The 6,530-nt window shown below is 32.8% G+C and overlaps 1 long non-coding RNA gene across 2 annotated transcripts; it reads right to left on the bottom strand.

The window, feature by feature from the left end:
- Positions 1 to 398: 398 nt before the first annotated feature.
- Positions 399 to 4,261, bottom strand: LOC143069383 (uncharacterized). Of its 2 annotated transcripts, none has more exons than XR_012976380.1 (3): positions 4,158 to 4,261; positions 2,976 to 3,377; positions 399 to 1,211 (listed from the first exon to the last, which is right to left on the bottom strand). It is a non-coding gene; the product is annotated as an uncharacterized LOC143069383 (long non-coding RNA). The 2 variants fall into 2 exon arrangements; XR_012976381.1 differs by lacking the exon at positions 4,158 to 4,261 and adding an exon at positions 4,034 to 4,051.
- Positions 4,262 to 6,530: the final 2,269 nt, after the last annotated feature.

The raw sequence follows: 6,530 nt of genomic DNA, 5'->3' as shown, positions 1-6,530 counted from the left end.
TTATTTATAACTAAAGTTAAATCAAATTACGAAACCCAAATAGGACAGACATGAACCGAAGACAACCACTGAACTACAGGCTCCAGACTTGGGACAGGCACACAAAGAATAATGCTCGGTAAAATATATTTTGTGAGCGCTCAACCCTTCCCCTACCCTGAGACAGGGTGTAACAGCACAACATAAAAACAATCTATGGAAATAGGTTGAAAAGCATTAACTTATCAGACAGTGTGCCTGGTGGTAGAAATGGCATTGAAACGAAATTTGCATGAAAATTGTTAGGACATTATTACACAATTGTTTACCTAATATAAACGTTATAAATTAAGTTTGGACTATGTGACACACCCCACCCCCAACACACACTGAAAATTCAGTTTACCTCAAAGACACAGTTAGTTAGAAAACTTTTATTTACATTCTTGTAAACATACTGTAAAAAATCGTAATACACATGATGTCATGAATGGCGTTTGTGAATAAAATGATACAATCTAGTAAATTATTGTTTTAGTAACTTCCTTTGCCCAATTGAAATCACATGAACCATCATCTTTTAAAAACCAATGTTTCCACTTTTTAGCCCTTCCTTCCTTTGCTATATTACCTTTTATCCAATTATTATGTATTAAAAATGGATAAGTTAGTTTTCGATCCTCTTCAGAAATGTCGTACCATTTCCCGTCTGAAAATATGGAAAAGGGCAAAATGGTAGATTTAAGACCTGCATATTTCTCTGCAACTAGAGTCGACAGGTAAACCTGATCATTTTCATGCGTTGGTATCAGTTTGTCTGATGGTTGATTTCTAATGTTTGAAAATAGTTTAAGCATCATTCTGTTCAGCTGTTCAAATGTAGCCTTTGCTGCCGGGGTTGGGAAAAGATACAGAAATCCACCATTGATTGATTTAGGTCGCTGGTAGTTACTGATAAATACAATATCATGCTCACCAGAATGTGCTCTGAGCTTAGGCAACGGGTTTGCAAAAAATACGGAGTCACATTCAAAAGAATATACTTCAATATCATTGTGAAGTAAGGCGAGTTGTATCTGAGTTCTGAGTACCATAATTTTGAGATATCCAACATGGCTATATTCTTGGTGTCCATTCATTGATTGATCAACATCCAAAGCGACGACAGTGACATCTGGTGATATTTTCTTTATCTCGTCAATTCCTTGAGGACTTGTCACTATTATAATGACCTGTAAATATACATTGTACATAAATAAGTTTTTGATAATAATTAACAACTATAGGTCACCGTACGGCCTTCAACAATGATCAAAGCCCATGACGTCAGCTATAAAAGGTCCCGAAATAACAAATGTAAATAAAAAAGTAACATAGAACAGTGGTGTAACAGTACAACATAAGAACGAACTATCAGTTGAAAAATGCTTAACTTATGAGATGGATACAAATAGAAATACATATAACAAACACACAGAGGACATGGCCGGGTACTTGTATGTCGCAACAACAAAAAGACACTAAGTACCGATCTGAGAGTACTCAGAGTTACTGACAGCTAGTCAATCAAAGCCACTAACAACTAATAAACAAATCATGCATCTAAGACTAAATCATCAATCAGTACACATCCAATATCCAATGGATTTAGTGTAAAGACGTCATAAACAGTAAGAGAAAAAACATGACATTGAAAGTTCACTTTCGGTTTTTTAAACGTTTGTTAGAAACAAGTGCATGGAAATATTGAGACCGTCCTGATTTGGACAATAATGTTTTCGTCTAATCAAAGGTTCACAGAACAGTCAACGAAATAGACCTATAGTTATACTTACAGTTCCCTGTCAAACAGTTAGCTTCTGAGGATATCATAGTGTACACCAGAAATCATTACTTTAATGTTCCGAGGTACACTATTGTTAGATACTGGAATGCAGACTAGATTTTGAATTTTGCTTGAGATAAGAGTCAACAGAAAGATTTATTCATGTATGGTTAGAGTTTGGTGTTCGAGGTTACAGTGTGCGAAAACTTCAAATAAAAAGCATCTAGGCCACAGCTTATAAAGTTGTTTTAATTTTATATATCGTACGTCAAGTAACACAAGCAATTAGATAAGGGAAATATAGTAATTTTGATTACTCCTAGATTACTAAGTAGGTAGCTTACATTCAAAGTTGTATCCAATGAGCTCAGTGACCAATCACAGCTTTGAAGCTTTCGGAAAAACTGATTATCAATAATAAAAAAGACCAATAAAAAAAAAATGAACATTTTATTTTTCTGTTCTATTGAAGTGTATATGCAATCGTATGAGTTTCGTATTTTATATCCAGCTTTTGACTAATTTGATATATTCATCATTTACTATTAACTATTGACGACAGGCCATCATGCAAAATGGATAACAAAAGACATCGGTAATCGTGACGTCAGAATGGCAATCAGCAAACGACAAATAAAACCATAAGACATCTAAAAGGAAATCAACAATAGACATTTGTCCGTACAATATTTCAATCTCTCATTAAAATCAACCCATTTTTTTTTTAAAGTAACATTTAACAGACTATAGAATAACATTAAACAAACTATAAAATGACCTTAAACAGACTATAAAATTGAATTGAATGGGGATATAAAATAAACTATAAAATAACATTAACTTGACTATAAAATAACATAAAACAGACTATAAAATAACATTACAGCCGATTACATTACGAATGTAGGTAAAGTAGTATTCTTGGTAAGCTTGTTTGCTAGCTGAACCGTGAAGTCATTTTTAGGAAGGGTATACTACCCTCCTTTCGCAGTAGCATAGTCCTACAGACAGATTGGTTATCAGTCAGATTAGTCTACTCTTAAAGAAGGGTAGTTTATCTAACCTAATTATAACCTCACGGTTCAGCTAGCAAGCAAGCTAGCCAAAGATATTACTTTTATCTACGCACACAATGCATTCAGCTGTAAATAGACTACATAATAACAGTTACCTGCTGATGAAATCCCATGTGTTTCGTATTGCATATCCAGCTTTTAACTAAGTTGATGTATCCATCATTTACTATTGTTATCATGACAGGTCGATCTTTTATCTGTAATGCTGCTTCTAGTACCAAAGCTATATTGCTGTCGCTGTGTAGTAGTGGCCGCTTTCTATACGTTTTATTATCGAATAGGTAATGTCTGAATACTAAGCATACAACCAAAAAAGCGATGATGCCTATTGTAAAATGTTTGAAGTCTGATCTTTTCATAATTATCTTTAATTTCTGCCACTGAGATTTCTACAGTAAATTTTAGTACGTCACGGATATATACACAGTTTGTAATCCTAAGTAGCTTTTAAAATAATGTAGAATTATACCTTCTTCACTTTAATAAACGAATATCATCTGGAAAAGAAATAGAAACATGATGAAAATAGATTGATACTGTTGGAACAGAAAATGTCACCTGTTTCCTCTCGGTTTTCAATGTAGTAGTTGCTAAATCTTTTATTAACTTGTGAATAGTTCTTGCCTTATGATTTACACGGTATTTAAATAATAAAAAAACATGCAATAATTTATAAACAAATAAAACCAGAAAAAAAAAACACAAATTCAAGACCCTTGTTTATGTGAATTATGTTAGTGTGTCTGTTTAGGTTTAGTTTAATTAAATATGACGAATATTCATAATACCAATAACATAAACACGTTCAAACATAGATAAAATCTTCAGGTGTCTGCTTTTGCAGGACTATAAAAATAATAAACGCCTTGATTCCTTGATTGACGTTGCAAATTGAATGTTAATACCAGCAACATATGCTCTTTAGTCTCACAATTTAATACAGCTAGAACATCTAGTTATTTTGAATTTTTAAATCTTAAGGCTTAAAAAAGAAGATCATAAGAAGGCAATCAAATGCCATTAATCGCGAAAAAAAGAAAGAAAAAGAAAACCATTGCAAAAATACGACAAGACCAGCAGCAGGCAACAAAACTATGAGAACTTGTGAGCAACACACATAATTAATTAAAAAAGGGTAACAAACATCAGATACACTTAGTCTATAAAAATCATGATATTAGGAAGAATTTCTTTGGTGTCGGAATGTCCTACAACATTGGAAAAACATGAACAAAAAACTCAACACTCTAAGAGAAAAGTGATAGTACTTTACTTACCATGAACATCTGACTTGTCATTATTTTTCAAAAGTGATCTGTTACTTTAAGAAGGGATACAGATTGAAAAATACACGTAGGATGTTTGCATAAATACAAACTCGGAAACGCGTCATATAATATGTGATTTAAAAAAATCCTAATCCGGAAATTTATAATCGTCTAGAAACAAATGATCTCTCTCAACCGAATATTGAACCGGCTATATATGTCTCTTCTTTTATCGGATTACTAAAGCAACATCCTTCGAATGCTGATCAAAGCGTTAAATATAAAAAGTGCATTTAAATATGTAAAGCATCCTAATGAACTTAATGCACTACGATTTCAAATGATTCAATTCATCATTATTTACAAACTATTGTACAGCATACAGTTTTAGTTACTAACTAAAAAGATGATGTCAATACAGACAGAAGCAAAAAATACGAATGCAATTAAATGTATCAATATGATTCAAAATCTAAAAAAAAAGAGAAAGTCTTTACAGGGAAAAACAAGCACTTCATTTTCATGGGTTTAGGTTGGCCTTTCGAGTAGCCAAGGCAGGTGAAGAAAGTCATCTTGGGAGCGCTGTAATTGGATGTAAGGGTATAAGGTTCATGAATTACTGTAATCTGCACTGTGTATATTTATAATAAAAAAAATGTCACTTTGTGACACAATGAAATATTTCCTTTGGAATTATTCGCTTCCAAATTTTCATAAATTATATGTAAAATTACGCCGAGTGGTTATGGATTACAAAGGTATGGATACCATAAACACGCTTCGTTGGAAGATGGTCATACTACCATTTGACTCTAATTTCTTCAACAGGATAATAAAGTATTCCGGCGTTTTACATTTGTGCCGATCTGCATTTCATTTGCGCCGAGGTGTGAAAAAAAGAAGTATAACTTTCTCGCGATCATTTGCAAGCAGGAACTTTTCTGACTTGTTTGTCTCAATTATCATGAAACCAGTAGCGGTATGCACATCATCTCTACATTTTGGTAAAACTGGAGTATCCTTAAGACGCTGTAAACAGAAGATTACACCAATACTAAGGTTTACCTAAACATTCACGTAGATTAAAAATAATGTACATACTAAAATTAAAAAGATTGATCCGACATTTACTGACAAATTACTATTGGTATGTCTATGGGATTATATGTTGAGGCGGATGAAAACATTTTAGCTTATCGACAGGACATCTAGCGAGAAAAAAATCGGATGTTTTAGCGCCGAAGTATAACACATTATAGCGCTTTTTTTTTTTAACCCATTTTAGCGTAAAGATCAATGATCGATGCCCATTTTAATCCCCCTTTTAGCGAAAAGGTAAAATTATCATTATCCTATTTAGCGACAGAAATTATGAATAATAATTTCAATAGAATAATTAAAGTTCAATATAAAAAAATAATGACAATGACAAAACATCACTAAACGTTTAAAAAGGTTATAACTCAGTCAGTTCTAAACTGAAACGTACGAAAAGGGCTCTTGATAAACCCCTGCATGTGCAATACTAGCTGTTCATACTATTGGACTATAAACTGTTTCCTTTTTTTAATTGTCTAGATTGAGGAGCACATTTATCTACACTTCTTGTTTTGATCAATGTTGTTGTTTTCAATTACATGCTAGTATCTAACACGTCCGTACAACTTACCTAAAAACTTGACTAAATTATTTCATAGATAAAAAATATTCGGTTTGGAAGGTTATCAATTTAATAATAGTAAGAAATTTGAATATGGTCTTGATCGGTTCTAACATTGAGGTTTTTTTTATGAATAAAACAATTACAAATTATGTATTACTGTAAAATTTGAACCCATTTGTTGCTATGCTCTGTCGGTACTATAGGCATTGCAGAAGGTCGTGGTTTTCTCGTAACTGTTTATATATAAACGTGTTTACACTAAATCCATTTGATTTATAGGGATTCATATTTAATACTGCGAGAACATGGTTTATTTATTAGTTGAAATTGGCTTGAAAAAAGCTTTCAGTATTTGAGAGTAATCTCAGATAGGTGCCTTGTTTGTGTTTTTTGTTGGTTTTTGTCAGTATGTGTGCTTATTGTCTTTCTGATTAGTCCAGTTTTTTTCTAAATTTGGATAGTTTGTTTTATGTTGTGCTGTTACACCACTGTCTCAAGTTAGAGGAGGGTTGTTTTATGTTGTGCTGTTACATCACTGTCTCAAGTTAGAGGAGGGTTGTTTTATGCTGTGCTGTTACACCACGGTCTCAAGTTAGAGGAGGGTTGGTTTTTTTTATGTTGTGCTCTTACAACTCTGTCTCATGTTAGAGGAGGGTTGGTATTTTTATGTTGTGCTGTTACATCACTGTCTCAAGTTAGAGGAGGGTTGTTTTATGTTG

Source organism: Mytilus galloprovincialis, chromosome 1 (assembly GCF_965363235.1).
Source record: "Mytilus galloprovincialis chromosome 1, xbMytGall1.hap1.1, whole genome shotgun sequence".
NCBI lineage: Eukaryota > Metazoa > Mollusca > Bivalvia > Mytilida > Mytilidae > Mytilus > Mytilus galloprovincialis.
The sequence above is the reverse complement of the archived record's forward strand: the minus strand, read 5'-3'. Positions and strand labels throughout refer to the sequence as shown.